At 46.6% G+C, this 18322-nt stretch overlaps 1 long non-coding RNA gene across 1 annotated transcript; it reads left to right on the top strand.

The window, feature by feature from the left end:
- The first annotated feature begins 5202 nt into the window (after positions 1-5202).
- On the top strand, positions 5203-7792 carry LOC144179330 (uncharacterized). Its single transcript, XR_013324205.1, has 3 exons — positions 5203-5277; positions 5868-5933; positions 7586-7792. It is a non-coding gene; the product is annotated as an uncharacterized LOC144179330 (long non-coding RNA).
- The last annotated feature ends 10530 nt before the right edge of the window (positions 7793-18322 follow it).

The raw sequence follows: 18322 nt of genomic DNA, 5'->3' as shown, positions 1-18322 counted from the left end.
CTGAGCAAACGATTAACTTGGCATTTCGCCCTCGTAGGAGGCAGTTGTCGTGGTCGGTGCTTGTGACATCCGCGGCGACGTTTAGGCTTGACGGCGCTCGTGACTGCTGGTTGACGACCCTTCAACCTCGGAGATGGTTCGTTGTTGTCAGATTGACCATGTGACTGGTTCGTTGGAGGTACAGGACTTGTGTCTCGTGAACGATGCGTCCAGACAGCCATGCTGGTCCTTGTAGAAGTACACCTCAGGGTCATTTGGCCGGGGTGTGTTGTGTGGGCAAGAGGGCTGTCGTTGACACAGACCTTGATGTCGGCTTTGTTGTAACGGCCGGTCACACGGGACTGGGGCAGCAGCTCGTCGGGGAATGGGCTTTCATCGTCGTCGGTAACGAGTACCACAGTGTGCTTCTCGAGCGTACTATGCAGCGACTGCAGTGGAGCTGGAGTAGACGCGTCCGCCACCTCACAGGTGGTCGACATGCGTCGTGAAGCGGAATCTTCGACTGATGCCTCCAGCTGTGTCAGCGAAAATGGTGCAGGGGTTGCCGAAATTGCATTTGGGTCGACAGGAGCCGCTTGCACGAAAGGTGGTAAATGCGGTTACCTCAAACGCCACCCTGGTGGTTCAGCAGGGCGTGGAGGCAGCGCAGCTGCGATGGTGGACAGACTGCTGCAGGGGTGGGCGGCACAGTCTCCTCTACATGCTACCGCATCGCTGTGGTCTTTTAGGCCTGATGGGGCCATGGTTGTCATGGCATCGTCGCTGCACGGCAATGCTGTCGCTGTAAGCGGGCTGGTGCGAGGCAGCAGGGCCGGGACATCCGTGGAGCAAGGCTCAGTGGATCGTGCGGATAGCTTTGGGAATCGACCGGACCGCGCCAGGAGAAAGGCCCTAAGCTCGTCGTAAGGACGGCATCCAGGTTCCGGCAAGATGGAGGCCAGGCTGGAGGGAAGCAGCTTGTGGATCAGAAAGTAACGGTTCTGCTGCGTCGTGACGCCGTAGAGGTCAAAAAAGCACACCATCTGGCAAAGCCACACCTTGGGGTTCTTGGGGAAGAACGGCGGGCGAGGTGGCAAAGCCGCCGTACTAAGCGAGAGTGTCAGCTTGCCGGGAGTAAAGTGGTTGAGGACAGTGTCTTTTAGGTCATCGTCCACACTGGGACCTGGGGTAGACAGCTGGATCTGATCAATGAGGTCAGAAGGTAGCTTTTGTAATGTTACGAGGTGCCTGATTTCCGAGGACCAGATGTCATTCACAGAAAAATGGCTCTCCAGGATGACAAACCATGCAGCCTGGTTTGTGATGGAGTCAATAGCAATCAGCAAGAGAAAGTCTGGGAGGGTGGGGAACATTCTTCGCGTGCCGTCGTCCGCGTTGTGGCTGGGGAGACAGCGTTGTGAAGCCATGGCGAAGACGCTTGTCCGGGTCACCAAATTGTAGGCGAAGCGGGGCTCCATGCTGCCGACGTCCGGGTCATCAATTATGTAGGCGGCCGAATGAAGTGGTAAGGCCTAGCCCACATTTATTCACAGTTGCGTGGGGACGACAGCAGGGACCCGAGAATCGGAGAGCGCCCGTGGAGTGCGGCCAAGCAGCTCGGAAGCCATGATGTTCTGTCTCGCGTGGCTTGTCGTGCCTCTCTAGGCCACGCGCTGCTGACGATGGAGGCAGCAGCCAAACATGGTGATGGTGGGTGCTTGAGTCGATGGCGAAGTGGCCGCTACACATCCAAATAAAATGGCATGCTATAAAATCGGGTTCGATGACCTGTCTTGAATCCTTGCCTACTGGATACCGTTCATAGTAGCGTATACAAAGAAAGCAAATACTGTACTGGACCAGAACACACGACCTAAAAACATGCCAAAGTGGTTAAAGAAGCTCTGGAAAGTTTGCAGAATATTTTAGGGAGAGAAAACCAACATACGTGTTAACCTAAGCCTATCGCTCTCGAAAAAAAATTTTTGTGGAAGTCCTAATTTTGTAATGCCCAAAAACAAGGTCCTCCATTATTCCCTAAACTGAATTTCTGTGTGGTGACAGCTTCCTTCACCGCCTCATATTACCCCGATTTGCACAGGCGAGGAGCTCGAAGCAGCACTTCTTCGTACTATACGGCATGTGTACTTCCTTTGGGTTTTTTTTTCGTATTCGGAGGACGTTGGTCACAAATCGAAATTGTCAGATCTGCGATACAGTTGAAAAAAAATGACCCGTCATGCGCGTAAAGCCACGCCAGTTATTCGTTTTCTTCGTGTCTGAATATTTCCCGGCCTTTTTTGCCTACATCCATAATTTTTGGCAAAGAACAATGTATTCTATTGTAAGCGCCGAAAAAATTGCCTGCCTTTAAATTAAAAAGCATTCCCTCTCTTCCTTGGAGGGCAAAGTTAGGTAGCATGTATATTACAAGATGCAACGCTTCCCAACCTAAATACCAGATTTGTGAGAAATATCCCAAGTGCACGTCTTACAAAAAGGGAAGCAGGCAATCTTTTTATTGCTTTTTTGGGTGCCTTGAAAGGACGGGGATACTTATAATCAACATTGTCCTTGTGTGCATTACACCTATTCTTGCAAAAAAAGTTGCATAACGTGCATTTATGCAGCAGATCATATAAACAGATGCATGTACGCAAACGTTCATTTGCCCCGAAAATTCTTCTAATAAGATTTTTTGAGCAGATTGAATTACTTTACAAATAACCCAACAGTTTCCTTCATTTCGCTGTGATCGCAATTTTCGAACCGGTTGTGTACATACAATGACAATGATTCTGGTTTGGCAGACCATCTCCACGTTTCACTTTCAGGCGTATTATTAAAGTTTATGGAATGTGGTAACCTGCTACACAATGAGTTACACTGTTACTAAGGGTGCCTGTTATGATCACCGTTATGGGACCAATGTCGTGATGGGGAGATTTCTTCTGAAAAAGTAAAGTATAAGTGGTCGTAAAACTTTTATTTGGTGCTCAAATGTCTGCCTGAGTTACATCCCTGTTCAGCTAAGCACCGTTAAAATTACTGCGGTTTTCACGTCTTTTTCACTTTCGCATAAACTAATTGTACTCTATGGCAGAGTTCATATTCTAACGTTTATTTGTGCATCCATATTGAAACTAGTGAGACTATTCTGTAAGCATATGATGAGACAGTTTTCATGTGTGCATTTCAGATGCTAAAAACTTAATGATTAAGATTCATGGCTGAAAACAGGAGCTGGGTGCATAAACATGTCAACCTGAAATTTTGTTCTGACACAATTTCGGCCCCGAAACATGAGTCCAATTGGACGGAATAACTCTTTCATTCACTACAGCTGGAGTATAGGGTTCTACATATTAATTGCCCGTAAATAAAAAGCAAGAGTGTGGAGATAGTAATTCGAATAGGCCTTTCAAGTTTTTTTCGGCTCTTTTATTACGTAACGGGAGCAGTTGACGGGTGGATGGCAGCTTTTAAGGAGTGCGATATTCTTCAAATGTTTGGTAGGCACTAGAAGATCACGCTTTCTATCCTGCATACATTGAAGTTACACAGGGGCTAAAACGCTCAATGACAGATTGTAAAAGCTTCAACTTCAGGTCAGATCCGCTAACAGGCAACAGAAAACCTGCAAAAAGTATCCCGAGTAGGACCTCGACTTTCCAACCTTATTGTCTTCTTTTAGTGAATGTGTTTACAGGAGTACGGAAGCGTTCCTCATAAAACAAAACCCTCTTTTCCCCTATTCAGTGATTCAGGGAGATTTGGGCCTTATCCGTGTCTTTTTTTTTTTGCTTATTCCGGTGTGCAACCCTAAATGGAAAAAATCCTTTGTTCTGGGAATGTGCTTTATGAAATGTGCGGTTTTCGTTTGCTTCGGCCGGACACCTTTATTTCTAATTCCTCAAAACAGACCTGTTTTGTCAGAGTTTAGTTTAATGAAATTTACCGTAAACACTAAAGCCACCAATTCATTCTGACAACACTCATGCCATGCTATCCTATGGAAAGGACAATTTGCTAAGTGAAAGGAGCCCAGTGCAAAACACATTGCAGTTTGGATTTCAGTAATACTTGATATGCACCCGCGGCTTCGATATGCAACGCAGGTGCAATCTGCACTGTAGGAATACTCTGAAGGTCTGCTTGCAGTTACACTGGTTTTATTAGAAAGAACCTTTATTGCCACCCTGATGGCGACGGTAAGTGAAAACGCACTCAAAGAAGGACAACATTACACAACGAGGGGACAAATCGTGGTGATGGGTTTCCACAGACGCTCATCACGCACCTCATCAAATACTCCTTCTCGGAATCGAACCTGTGTCCCCCGCGTTAAGAAACTGGCCATTCCTGCATGGTCAAAACCGTGTGAATTTGGACTGTGACTTTGACTCTGTTTACATGAGACAAAGCTCAAAAGGGGATGGATTTTTTAGAATTATATCTGAACGCAAGGGGTCTGTGCTGTTCTCTTTCTCCATTGGTGTCGTCGATTGACAACCACACGGAGGACAGGAAAGGTTTCGGCAATGCAGTAGAGCGGACCACATACCAATAAATGGTAGCCTATTTATAAAGAAAATTCAAACCCCTATGCACTATCTGCCTCTGATATGAACTATTAACAAACCTCAAGATTGTGTGGTAAAATGGTTCCGTGCTACTTTCTCAATGTTCAGGGAAGTTCTTCGCGACGTTTCCTGTGATCATATGACGGCAAAATGGTAAAATTGATACGTCGTACGCCCTAATTGCTCTGTCTGGTCTGAACTGGAGCAGACCTATTTCGACCGTGCCAAAAGGATCGTCCAATTACACGCAAAAGTTCACACAATGGCAGTTTGAAATTGGTTTGTCTGATTGAGTTTGTTCTGCGACGTCGCGATCAAGCTTGCTTCTTTTGGGTACAACGGGGATTCGATCTAAGTATTTGAAAAGACAAACAATTTTTCGCAAAGCGATGTCATGTTGGACTGACATTTCCAATTACGCTGACATCTCCAATTTTTCGAAAAGCGATGTCATGTTGGACTGACATTTCCAATTACGCTGTTCGGCTTCCAACATGCTAAAAACCGTCAAGGCATGCGTATTCTTCAAAATAAAAAAAAAAACAAGACGCAGCGATTTTTCTTTTTGTGTGTATCTTCTAAATTACTGTCATCAGAAGTTGAAAAAGCAAATATAACAATCACTGGTTCGCGCTATAAAAGCGCGGCCTTTCCCCAGGCTTACTGTCAGCTATTGCCCGGAAAAACGTTGAGTCTTCTACGTGAAGTTCCATAGGCAAGTATGACCTAAGTAGCTACGATAATTACAAGAGGCAGAATTACATCTTTCTCGTGAATTCTTTCGAAGATTTGTCTTTTGCGGACTCATGTAGCGATGAATTTTGAGGAATAAGAATTTGAAGTGTAGTTACCGCAGCATCCGGCACATCCCTTTCATTTGGACTATTCACAACTGTGATTGCAGGAATTTAAAATTTAACTGCGAAGCCGTTTGCAATACTGTTTTATGTTTGCACTTTCAATGTGTTGGTTTAACTATTTAAAGAACGCAACGAACATGTGAAATATCTGAATTAAAATGGGTGCGCTTGCCTTTCGGTGAAATCAAACGTTTTTGCGCATGGAAAATTAATTATCGCTCAGAAATTTTGAATCCGCCATCTAGTTTGAACTGCTGTCTTTAAACAAACCATATGTTTAGGAACGCGTCATATGATGTGCGTTTTTATACTAATACTATTGTTGTTTTTCATAGCATTTTTCCAGCTGCCCTGCCCTTCATTGGACTAAATTTTTACACTGCAAATTTTAATAATGAAAGTCTATCGTTTTTACCCATCAACAAAGATTCTGTTTTTATTTCAGAAACAAATTCCACCATGTTCCGTCTTTTTGGACTCCAACTTCTAGTTGTGCTTGCAGTCATCTTAGGTAACTAAGCAGTTCTTAACTCTAATTTATAGGTGTTTCAGAGCCTTTTCAGGCCCGACAAATTTCGTCAGGGTTCTTTTAACTCGGCTCCTAGGAGCACGAGGGGTGTTTGGAAGTTTTTACCAGTGTTATTATTATTGCCTGCCAAAAGAATTCTTTAAAAATTGTAGAGTAAATCCAAAAAGTATTCTTTTTTTATTTAAACCCAGTATTCGGAAAACGCTAAGGGTGCAAAAGCGTCGCTACCTAGTTTCAGTATCAGCGAACAACCACTTTATTAGCTTCTCAGAGGAGTGCGAGTGAGACAATATTCAGTAAATAAGAGCAGACGAGGCTTTTATTGAGCAGCTCCTCAGTATCCACTGTTGTGCCTCGCTTCGCCATTGACGTCGTTCTAACCCAGGGAACGAAGAGGACACCAAGGATAGACAAGGTACAGCGAGCTGGAAAGCGTAGGAAGAAAGTATGGCGAAAATATGAGGGGGGCGGTAGGCCCAGGCCGCGATAGACGTGTTCGGTGGCAGCTTTTTCCCATCACTGTCGGCCTCGTTGTAAGGGGGTGAGTCAAGACGAAGCCGAAGAAAGACCGATTAGAGCGAGCAAGAAAGCGGAGGAAAGTATGGAGAAAGTGTGACCGGAAGTGCGGTATGCCAAAACCGTGCGAGACGCTCTCGGCGGCGGCCACGCGCTCCAGAATAACGCCAGAATAGCGGGTGTCTTCCCGGTGACATCGCGATTGCTTCCTGACACGCAGCAGCAATGCGCCGTCACCAAAAAAAACACTGGGGTCCACGCGCTAATCGACTTTTGCAGGGGGATCGTAACCGTCACGAAATTTTTCCCTGGCAAACTAGTATCCCTAGTACCCTAGTACCAAAGAGACTTCGAGGGTACCTAAGTACTTCATTTCAGGTAATATTGTCCGGTTGAACATCTTTCGGTGTCATTACCACAAGTGATGTCAACGCAGCAGCGAATGTGGATGCACGAACCGGATTTGAGCCTCGGACAGCATTCCTCAATTTCACTTATAAATTCCTAATGGGTTTCTTTGTATTTTGGTTGGTTATGTTGAGGTCGAAGCCAAGCTACAACTCGTCAACAAGCACCGAAGTTCTGACAGCAACAATTGCCGGTTTTCGCTAGTCAATTGGAGTGCGCATGAAACAATTGTTGTTGCAGCCAAACTGGAATTAGTGAATTGGCAGTGAGCTTGTAATGGTAGCTATCATCGCCTCTGCCCACTCTGCCTGAGCGGCCATGCTTTTAGGCCTGTTCGCATCTAGCATCAAGTAACTTAACATTAGGCTTAACGACATGCCAAGCCACCGTCAAACTCACTACACGTCCGCCGCGGGTACCGGATGACCACGGTAGACCTTTAGGCGAATATGATTCCCTTTGAGGCCTCACATACGCAACGGGAACGGCAAGCAGATGCACACCCTAATTCGCAGCCATGGGCTATTTAGGTCTCACAAATCCCTGTTGGCAGCCAACAGGACCTGAATGTCAGCAGGTAAAGTAATATACCAGTCAAAATATTTACTGTAGTCACGCCGACGACCCAAACAGGAGGTTTTTGCAGAACGGGCATTTGAAGGCTGTTGCTATAAAACTGCCTTTTTTGTTTCTTCGTACCTCTGTTTCAGCCATGATCGCCGCCCCTGGTGCTGCTTTGGGAGGTGGAGTCGGTGGCAACGGCGGAATAGGCTTCCGTGCAGAAGACGCCATGGCCCGCTCCGAAGAGACTGCATCGCAGTAATAGAAGCCGCTTGATGCGCTGCTAAAACAATAGCTACCTTGGTGATAGAGAAACCATGAAGCTGATGAGAAAATAAATGGCTGCACCTACTGAATGTACACGAACTATTTTACATCCACATTTTATTATCTCTGATGTTCTAACTTGTGATTCTGGTGGTCAATTGCTTGGTTGATTGCGCGTTACGTCGTCATAAAGTTCTGCCTCTATGTTTATTGTGGATGTTCAAGGAATTTTCCAAACAGGATACAGGCTACATTACACCGACAGTTGTGCTTCACGCAGTCGTACCTTACTCAAGAGTCATAGTTATCACCGGCAGAGAATATTTCATATGCCGGGTGCTGGTTAACGTTTGGCTAAGATGGCTTTCATGGACATCCCTTCTTGCGGGGCAGATTTTGTAGCGAATAGACAATACATTTGTCACTATGACAGCTTTTGACGTGCTCGCGCTTATTCGAAATACCGCGCTTAGGCTGCTTGGCACATGTAAGGTATCAGGTCTAGCACGGCCTTATCATTTGAGCATAATTTGCGCAGAAGCTCGGCCACTCGGTCAAACGCAAGCGGCGTGCGAGTCGCGACGCTGTCAATGGGCGAGCGCGCCCCCGCAGCTGTGCCAGTTGGGGTATAATTGCGGCCGTTGTATTTTGCGAGGGCGCCACCTTTCCAAAAATCTGCAGGCGGAAATCGACAGACAGTCCAAGAAGGATTGGGAATTCACCAAACTGTGTGGTTTTTTTTCAAGGAAAGATAAGGAACACTAAAAAGCGACTAATGCAAAGGAAAATGAAAGAGAGAAGCTGGTGGAACAAAAAAATCAAGGAAGCTGTTACACAAATACATCAAGCATTGAGAGAGCACGGTTAGGCTAAGGGAGTTGAAACGAAAGCATAATAAATAACTATGGAATGAAATTTCTCCCACCTGAAGAAGCTAGAAGTACAATAAATTGTACGGCAAAAACGCATACGAGAAAGTGGGCGATGGGCGTACAACATGCGGGCAAACCATAAAGGCGCACCTAGAGAGTTTTGGAACCATCTAAAAGAACCAACAAAAAAAAACCGAAGAAGTACAGCGTCACCACATAAGCGGAGAAGGTCAGGTACTTAAAGGGAAACAGGCGGTATTTCCCATTCGCTCAATAATAGAATATCAGAAGAACGGAGAGTGTACTACAGCATTTGGAGAATGGGTAAACTGAAGTGCGTACTGATGGAGATTGAAAGTGGGATGGGAGAAACTAAACTGGAAATAAGCCGTATAAATTGCCCCTGCTAATACGGCGACAGGGTCGGATGAAATTCCTATACGGCTCGTGAGCCTACTTCGCCCAAACAGCAAAGCACAATAGATTCGCGCTGTCGAAAAAGTAATTAAAACTAAACAAGTACCAGAAGATTCGCGTAAGAGCAGGATGAACCTGATATATATAGGTACAGCAGGCAGGGGTGATGCCAACTCATACCGGCCTAATACTGTTACCTCGGTGGCATACAGGCTGGCAATGCAAGCCATAAAATTATAACTACAAGAGTGGTTAGATGGGAATGGCACACTCGGAGAACTACAAAATGGAATCAGAGAAAACAGGCGCTTAGAGGACAATTTTTTTCCTAACCAAATGCATAGAGGTGTCAGTGGATCAAAAGCGACCATTATGGATAGAATTTCTGGATATAAAGGGAGCCTACGACAATTTACGTAGCGAACTTCTATGGAGCCTACTAGAGCGTGAGGGATTATTCCAAGACTTCATACTGCTGCTGCAGGGAATTTACAATGAGAACGATGTGATAATTACCTGGGAAGCCCAAAAGTGCTCTGAAGCGCTAGTTAGAAATAGAGGTTTAAAGCAGAGTTGTCCCCTGTCGCCATTGCTGTTCATGCTTACATTGCAAAACTAGAAAGAAAGATTGAAGACAGTAAAATAGGTTTCAACCTTTCTTAGCCGAAAAGCACAGGGAGTGAACCAACATATTCCCGGACTGATATATGCAGATGACATAGTACTACCAGCAAGTAGCAAACAGTGTCTGCTACAGCTCACAGATATATTCGGAGAAGATGCCACTGAACTGGGGTGAGAGTTAAGCACCGCACAGTCTGGAGTGATAGTTTTAAATTACGACGCACGTGACCAATTGGAATTCCTTCAAACAAGCAACAATACCGTGGGTAACCAAATAAAAACATCCGAGGATATAGATAAACAAAGCTTACGCAATCTAAAACTCATCCGGTTCGTTTAAGAATAAAAATAAAAATAAATGCCTCTATCATGAAGCCCAGAGCGCTATGGTGATATAACTAATAGGAAGTTGTGAGTGGAATCTGCAAGGATGTAGTGGTACCGGCACTCACCTTTTCAAACCCAGTAATATACGTCAAATGAGAGCTCCCAAATGAGAGTTCGATTCCCGGCCGAGGCGGCCGCTTTTCTGATGGAGGCGAAAAGCAAAAACGCCCGTGTGTACGAGATTTCGGCGCACGATAAAGATCCCCAGGTGGTCAAAATTAATCCGGAGCCCTCCACTACGGCGCGCCTCATCGCCTGCGTTGCGTCGGCGCGTTAAAACCCCAGAATCAAAATCAAATGAGAGCTCCAATCAGGGCTAGAAGTAAAGCATAGGACGGTAGGTCGATTGGCATTAGGAGCACACAGTAAAACAACAAATGAGGCAGTGCAGGGAGACATGGTACGCTCCTCTTCTGAAGTGAGAGAAGCGCAGAGCAAGATATATTTTGAAGAACGACTTAGAAATATCGATGACCATAGATGGGCGGCCAGGCTGTTATGGTATCTTTACTTGAAAAGCATGGATACACAGTTGAGAAAAAGAACAAGCAGGCACAGGAGAAATTATATGAAATCTGTGATCGCAGAAAACACGACCAAGGCAATCAAAAATGAAGTGAAAGAATCAGAGACAACCACCTCAAAAAGAGGATGGACGCAAAGAAGTCCTTAGATATATACCGAATCGGGAAGCAGGAGATGACGAAAGAAAATTTTTTTGATGATTCCTAAGGGAGTGCATTGGTCTTTGCGGCCCGGGCGAGTTTCTTGCGGACAAAAATGCTCATCCACGAGGCGGTACTTGAAGAGCTGTGCGCAGGTTGCGGCAGGGCGCCAGAAACATATTCCACGTATTGTCAAGGAGAGAAAAGGTATCCGTAGACACCGAACTTCCGGAAGCCCTTGCCTTTAAGGTTAACGGAAAAGTTAATGGGACAGCAGTAGAGGCTACTAGAGGAAAGTTAAAATGTTGGTGGCAAAACAGCAGACGACTATCTGGGAGACATAGGAAAAAAGAAGTCAGACTAGCACAAAAATTCTATACAGGCATTTTTGTTTTTTTCTTGGATGATTGTACAGTAGCGTTACGACTAAGGTCGCTGTGCAACGATACCCTGTTACAAAGAGCTGATGGCATTATCATCAGCTAGAGTGGTGTCCCTATTTCTAGTTCGCACGCAACTGAAAGGGGGACGAGTGCTACGCAGCTGGCATTCAACTTTTGGGGACGCCTCGTGTTCGGGCTGCTCTTTAGAGTTAAAGAAGAATTATTTGTAGTTGGCCGTGAACGTGTGAGTTCTAGTTAATTGTTATCGGCAGCTAGCTTCCTGACTATATTGCAGCGCCACTTGTGATATATTCAAGCAGTGTTCAGAAATTTCTGTGCCTTAGTTTGTCGGGTGATTTTGTGAAGGCGGTGAACGGTGCTGTTTCTCAACAGATGTTTCGGGACCCGCGATGATGTAGCGTCTGCGTAGTGTTCGTCTCAGTAAAAGAAAAAGTGTGCGTTAACGTGTTATGTACCCAGAGAGTATCATTTCCTCTATGCATATGTCGCCTTGACGCGGTCGGCAAACGGGCTGCCTGTGGGCCTCCGATGAGCGCGTGTTTTAGGTCTTCGCATGTTCTATGCAATTGAGACAGTAAAAAAGAAAACAAAACTTGAAATGGCCACTTTCGAACGTTCAAGTGTACTGATGTGGGGACTTCATACTAGGCCTCTTTGCACTTTCACAAATGCTTTTCCGATGCTAAGGGGTTTGTTGCCTGGTCTGTTGTTACAGTAATTTTAAATTGGACATTCGCACAAAATTTGAGTGATAGTGAGGGAGCGGTTGTGCTGGAAACTTTTTTTTCCATGTATGGTACCGCAGTTTTATGTATTTTGCTGGGTATTGCGCTGCGTATACTGTATGCTGCAACATCTTGTACATTCATTATAGGAGGGAAATATTGTAACTGTAGATCATTGCGTACAAAAGCCGATTTTGGGATAGCTCTGTGGGATGGGACCCTTATAGACCATTCCAACAAGGGCGCCTCAATCTTGCGTGCGCAGCGCCCTTTGATAGCTGACCGATTCGCTGGCTGACCCGCCTCCGCTGAACAAACACTACGCTCAAGAACCCCGCAAGAGCCGACAGGCTCGTTGAAGCCCACCGATGGCGCAACTGCTGGAGGCGGATATCAAGGTGCTCCACCATCCCAGAGGTGGACTAAACCTCACGTTAGGGGCCCAATATTCTCTTGCTGATGCTATCTTTCAAACAGCCAACGTCCCCCAAAACCCGACTGACCAAATTCGTGTACACCATATTTTTAATTATCTCCTAATCGACACCCCGTCAGAAAAACGAGCTGAGAAAAACGGTAGTGTCCAGTCACTCACGGTCAGGAACAAATCCTGCGAGATGGCCACGCATGTCTCCGCGCCAGCAAGCACGACCATCCGTGTCATTTTTAACATCCCCGAAGAGGAAACACCTGAGTAAATTACCAGCAGCATAGTAGAGTACAACACCGATCTGCAGATCTTGGAAGCGAGGCGTCTCAGCAGCTCTAACAACGCGCAAATCCTTTTACACGGCACAAAGGTCCGCTGTCGGATCACATACCAGGCTGCTACGTACAGGTGTAAGTCATTCAGACGCAAGACAGAAGCATGCATCGCGTGCTGGCAGCCTGGGCACACTCAATATATGTGCCCAAATTCAGGGCCCACTCCCTGATGTTCCAAGTGTAGATCACCTGACCCTGTAGAACGACATAACTTGTCTCCCAATTGTGTTGTGTGCAAAGGACAGCAGATAACGGGTTCCGTCGACTGTCCCAGGAGATTCCAGGCACGACGAAAACAGCAAACATACGTTCACGCCGTAGCAGAGAGAAAGGAGAAAACCTCTTTCGTACAAGACCCCCATACCGCACCAGCCCTCCTTGAAAGAAGAGCACGATCAAACAGCCCCACTGGAAGAAGAAACTCGTCCAAATCTAAAAACCTCCACCAGTCAAGAAGAAGCTGGTCCAAGTCCCAATCTCGACACCAGTCAAGATCACCCTCATCTAATCGGCAGAAAATCCCACAAGCAGAACGGGGAAGATCCACCTCTACCAAGAGCACGTCTCCGGAAGCAACCCAATACAGGCAGCCGGGCGGCGACTAGTCGGCAAGGTTTGCAGGTGAGTCCTCTCGCTGCCTTTACACTCCACATTATCGCCCTTCCGAATATCCTCTATCCAGCGAAAGAACTAGCTTGCATCAGAGACGAAATCATGCTGCTGAGGCAGGAAATAAGGCCTTCAGACAAGAGAACAGTACACGCCTAGGTCAAATTCAGAATTTACAGGACGACGAATCTGGGTCTATTCCGCCGTCTCCTAAGACGCGAGCAACCACTGAAACAGTATCAGCGACAGAGAATACAAAAGCAGCCCAAATAAGTGACCATGAAGAGAGAGAGAAATAAACTTTATTGCGATACGTAGTTAGGAGGGGGCGGTCACAGGTAGTTGCAGTTTGCCGGTGACCAAGGAAGCCCGTCCCGTCAGACTTGTTTGCATATGCGGGTCGGAGCTTCCCAGCGCCGCCTCCCATTTCTCGGTGGTACGGATTAATGGGAAGGGGTCGTTGTTGCATGCCCACATGGTATGGATGATGGTGTCTTTCAAACCACATGCGAGGCAGTTGGGGGACTGATACAGTGTGTGATGAATTAGGTGCAGTTTGGCGCGACAGGGCAAAGTGTTTGTTTGAATGAGGCGCCATAAGCGTTCTTCAGAGTGAGAGAGGGTAGGATGAGCCGGCGGGAATATGCGGCGGGCGAGGCGGTAATGCTCAGTTATTTCCCGATAGCTAAGCAAGCTGCCTCGGGCTTATCGGGCTCCGTGTAAGGGTACAAAGCTTGGGCCTGCGCGGACAGTGAGTTCTCGAGCTGCTTTGTTGGCTGCCTCGTTGACCCCCAGCCCTGTATGGGCAGGAGTCCAGATCAGCTCCACGGGGTCAGTAGGGGGATTTTGAACAAGAATTTGAAGCGCCTGAGGAGAGATGGTACCTCTGGCAAAGTTTTGAATGGCCGTTTTCGAATCAGAGATGATAATTGTGGGGGTTGGCCGTTGCGTTAGTGCTAGGGCGATTGCCGCTTCCTCCGCCGCTGCCGGATGACGGGTGCGTATTGTGAGGGAAGTGAGAGGTGGGGAGTTAGGGCTGAATATTGCTGTGACAGCGTACGCGTCGTGATGTCTATAGTCTGCTGCGTCTACGTAGAGGGTGCTCGGCTTAATGGGATATTTCTCAGTCAAGGCCCGTGCTCGCTGTTCCCTCCGTGTTTTGTTGTTGACTGGGTGCATATTGCGTGGGAGAGCGCAGATGCAGAGGTGCGCATGAATGCTTGGAGGAATAGGGACTTTGGGATCAGTGATTAGCGGAGCTCGCAGATTTAATCTATGCATGATCTGTCGAACAGTGGATGTTGTCGATAGGCGTTTAAGTTGATTGAGTTGTTGGGCCTCGACTATTTCTTCTGCAGTGTTGTAAACGCCCAGCTGTTCTAATCTGGCAGTGGGAGTGCTGTGGGGTAACTTCAATGCCGTCTTGTATATCCGGCGAATTAGACAATTAATTTTTGCCAACTCTGCTTGAGAGGGATTGAGGTATGGCAGAGAATACGTAATGCGGCTTATTAGAAACGCCTGTATGAGGCGGATTCTCTCTGCTTCTTTAAGGCCTTTGTTGCGAGCGTAAATTCTGCGTAATATGCCCATGGTTTGAGTTACCTGGGATATTATTTGTGTTATAAAGCACGTGTTCGCGCGGTTGCGCTGGAGAGTAAGGCACAGAATTTTAATGCTAGGCACCTCGAACACTTCCACGTGCCCAACGTGGACTTTTATACTGGGAGGCGTTTTTGAACCCGATTTAGCTGGAAGGACAAGTAGTTGTGATTTATGTGGGGAGCATTCTAATCCGACCTTACGAGCTTCGTCAGTGACGATTCGGGCACCCGTTTGTAGGGTGTCTTCGATTTGGCCATCACTGCCCCCTGACACCCACAGGGTAATATTGTCGGCATAGATGCTGTGTCGTAAATTGGGAACCTGCGCAAGTTGCCGAGGGATGTTTAGCAGAGCAAGATTGAAAAAAAGTGGTGACAGAACTGTACCTTGTGGGGTGCCTATAGAGGGAAGAGTTATGGCGCCCGAGGTGATGTCACCAATCTGGAATATTGCCGTTCGAGCCGTTAAGACGTTTTTCATATAATTGTACGTGCGATGTCCAGGAGCTAGTGATTCCAAGTTGCTAAGTATAGCTAAATGGGATACACTATCGAATGCTTTAGTGAGGTCTAGTGCGAGTATGGCCCCTGCATCGAACTTTGAAGGGGGTATGATTATGTCACGGAGCAATTGGAGATGCACATCTTGAGTAGAGAGTCCTGCCCTAAAGCCAATTCTGGTGTTGGAAAGTGCACCTGTTTGATCTACGTGTTTTATTAATCGTGCGTGAATAATGTGTTCCAGCACTTTGCCCATATATGAAGTTAGAGAAATTGGCCGTAGGTGTTCTAGGCTGAGGGGCTTTCCCGGTTTAGGAATAAGGGATATTTAAGCATGTTTCCACGCGGGGGGTAGAGTTCCTGAGTACCAGTAATGATTATAGTATCTGGTTAGCGTGGCAATTGAGTTGTCATCGAGGTTTCGTAACATCTTATTGGTCACGCCATCCATACCTGGCGCAGACCCTGGACGGAGACGAGTCAGGGCTGCTCTGACTTCAGCTTCAGTTATATCGACATCCAACGCGCTATTGTCTGGTCCTCGATAAGGAGGTAAGGGCTCAGATGAGCCCTGCGCTATGTAGAGGGTTTGGATTTCTTCTATTAGTTCTTGATTGGTGCCTGGGTAGTTTTGGATTATTTGTGTTAGGCGATGGTGATGTGCCGTTTTTGACTGCTTAGGATCGAGTATGTATCGGAGTATGGCCCATGTGCGACGCATGCCAAGATTACCCCGCCTTTGGTCACAGAATTCACCCCACTGTGCTTGCGCCAGCTCTGCAGCGTGAGACTCAATGTGGAGCTCTGCTATTTTGAGACGAAGACGCCGATTTTGTTTCTGGCATCGCCATCTGCGTTGCAAGCTTGTGTATGCCTTCCACAAATGGTGTAGGTGTGCGTCCACAGTTTCCGCTGGGATATCCGGGTCTAGGGGTTGGTCGTGGTGTCGTTTGGTTTCGACTATTTAATTTACCCAGCTGTCCAGTGTTGCGGTATTGATTTCAGCAGGACTATTTTGCTCGCATGTGCGTCTAAACGCATCCCAGTTGGTGATGTATTGTTGTCTTAAACGTGGTTTCAGATTGGAAGAGAGGGAGATGTTTAGTTGGACTGTGTAATGGTCGCTGCCCAAAGTGTGGGATGTGCAACTCCATTTGGCGTTTTTGATTCTGTGCGTGAATGATAAGTCCGGAGACGTGTTTTTCTGCGTGCTATTTCCAATTCTCGTGGGGATAGACGGATCGGACTCAATCGTGAGCCGTTGTGTCTGCGCCAGCTCCCATAGGAGGCGACCTTTTCGCGTAATTCTGGTATAACCCCCCGCCGTGTGGGGAGCGTTAAAGTCTCCCAGGATGGCTAGAGGGTGGGGACCTGCTGTCTGCGTTGCTAGATTAAAGAGCTGAGAGAAATTGTGTGTATGAGCACGAGGGCTGCTGTATACGTTTAGTATGTACATTCTGGAAGCAGTGCGTTTAGGCGGATATAGCACGACAATATCGTGGGGTATTTTTATGCTGTCGAAATGCATACATTCAGCAGGAATGTTTCTATGCACAAGGGTGGCTGTGAAGGGGTTATCGGGACGTTGAAATGTTTGATATCCTAAGAATTTGACATTAAGGCCTGGTTCTTGAAGAGCAATTACTAAAGGGGTATCCAAGGTGTTCGATAGGAGCATTTGTAGGTTTGGTCGTTTTCTGGTGTATTCCCTGCAGTTCCACTGCCAGATTGTAATCATTTCATTGAGCTTGACCATTGAAGAAGGCTAATGATGGGAGTGCGCTATTGGCAGGTGCACCGACGTTGGCAAACTGTTGCATGCAATTGTGCATTTCGGCTCTAAGTTCCTGAATGGTAGCCTGAATTGTGTTCTGATTATTTAAGAGAATTTGGTGGAGTTGAATGTATTCCTGCTTCTGTTCGGCCAGAGCTTGTTTGCAGGCGTCTTCTACAGCGGCTATGCGACCCTCGACATGTATGGGAGATAGAGGAGCAGTCTCGTTAGACACTGCTTTCCTGTTGGTAGGTGGTGGTGGACTGGAGCTTTCGTGAGCAGCTGCTCCTGTCGGTTCACTTTGAGGGGTAGGTTCTGTTATGCTAGCAGTAGTCTGTTTCTTCAAGGCTGCATTTTCGCGTTTAGGTTCCTGAAAGTCACCATGAAACAAGTTCCTATAAGCACCAAACCATCACAAACTGGGAAGACTTCCGAAAGATGCGACAGTCGAGTGATGAAACAAGTGGCATTGGGACTACAACAGACATAGCTCAATGGGTCGAACAGCTTTTGAAAGATGTAAAACACGCCACAAAAAAATAGAACTGGAAATACCGCCAGAAATTGTTGACCCACACCCTAATCATCTGTGGGAACACTACAAAAGCACACAAAGAAGATGGGAAAAAACAAAAGCAACTGAAAACTCCGACTTCGACTATCTAAACTTTATAAATACATACAAAGAACTGAATGCTCTTATCTTGAGATCAATGGGCCAAATTTGCGATCAAAGGAAAGAAAACATGTGTATGAGGAAAACATGGCAGCTCCTCAGACATCTGCTCGACCCAGATCACAGCAAAACTGACCAATGAAACAGACTCACTAAAATAATGCAAGCTTTCTAAGGCACTGACAGATGCTTGATAGAACAAGTCAGAAAAACCTACCTCTCCTCTGAAACTCCAAAATACCTCCCCCAGTATAGCGGGGCATCCAAATCCGGTGATGGAGAACGAATAAACTGAGGCCGAGGCGAGTGCGGCCATGCCTGTCGGCCCCTGACCCTGACTGTCGGCCCCTGACCCAGACCAAATAACCAACAAGATGTTGAAGGATCTAGATGACGAGTCGAATACTAACTTGCCGAAGTTTTTCCATCAGTGTTGGAAAGAAGGTGTCATCCCTCAGACAGGGAAGCACGCAAAAGTTGTATTTGTTCCGAAACCGGGCAAACTCTCGAACACTTAAGACCAATGTCTTTTACCTCATGCTTGGGAAAGCTAATGGAACATATCATCCTAGCTGACATTGCACATACAAGATACA

Source organism: Haemaphysalis longicornis, unplaced genomic scaffold (assembly GCF_048455015.1).
Source record: "Haemaphysalis longicornis isolate Haplotype H1 unplaced genomic scaffold, Haemaphysalis longicornis Haplotype H1 scaffold_4, whole genome shotgun sequence".
Lineage (NCBI taxonomy): Eukaryota > Metazoa > Arthropoda > Arachnida > Ixodida > Ixodidae > Haemaphysalis > Haemaphysalis longicornis.
The sequence above is the reverse complement of the archived record's forward strand: the minus strand, read 5'-3'. Positions and strand labels throughout refer to the sequence as shown.